The following is a 500-nucleotide window of genomic DNA, read 5'->3' as shown; positions in this document are numbered from 1 at the left end:
TTCCCCTACATGTACAAACAATATCGATCCGTTTACAGTTAGATACGATGTCTAATTACTTAATCATGCGTATCATTCAATACATCTGTGTCTCTGTGATATAGACCTTAGTTAATTAAGTTCAGTTATAAATTTTGGGAGGGCAGGCTCAAGAGGGAGAAATATGGTGGTAAAAAAAGGGGGCGCTTTATAGTATTTTAAAAAATTCTACACGCAGTAAAATAATGAAAAGGGTTTAAAGGATGTTGCATAAAAAGCTTCATTGCCACAAAGGCACGCGTTTATGACACATTAGAGAAATAAATATATATCAAACTATTGGGTCTTATAATGACGTCATCCAAGGTTAGTGTTGATAATTAAACATTGCAGTAATTGGTCCACGATAAATACATTTTACTAATGTTATCATTATTATCGTCGAAGCTACCAATACTAATAGGACTACCATATTATCACTGTTATCGGGTGATGCTATCATCAGTTGATGTTATGTTGTG

The sequence above is a fragment of the Penaeus monodon genome, chromosome 34, assembly GCF_015228065.2.
Source record: "Penaeus monodon isolate SGIC_2016 chromosome 34, NSTDA_Pmon_1, whole genome shotgun sequence".
NCBI lineage: Eukaryota > Metazoa > Arthropoda > Malacostraca > Decapoda > Penaeidae > Penaeus > Penaeus monodon.
This window is presented reverse-complemented; position numbering follows the sequence as displayed.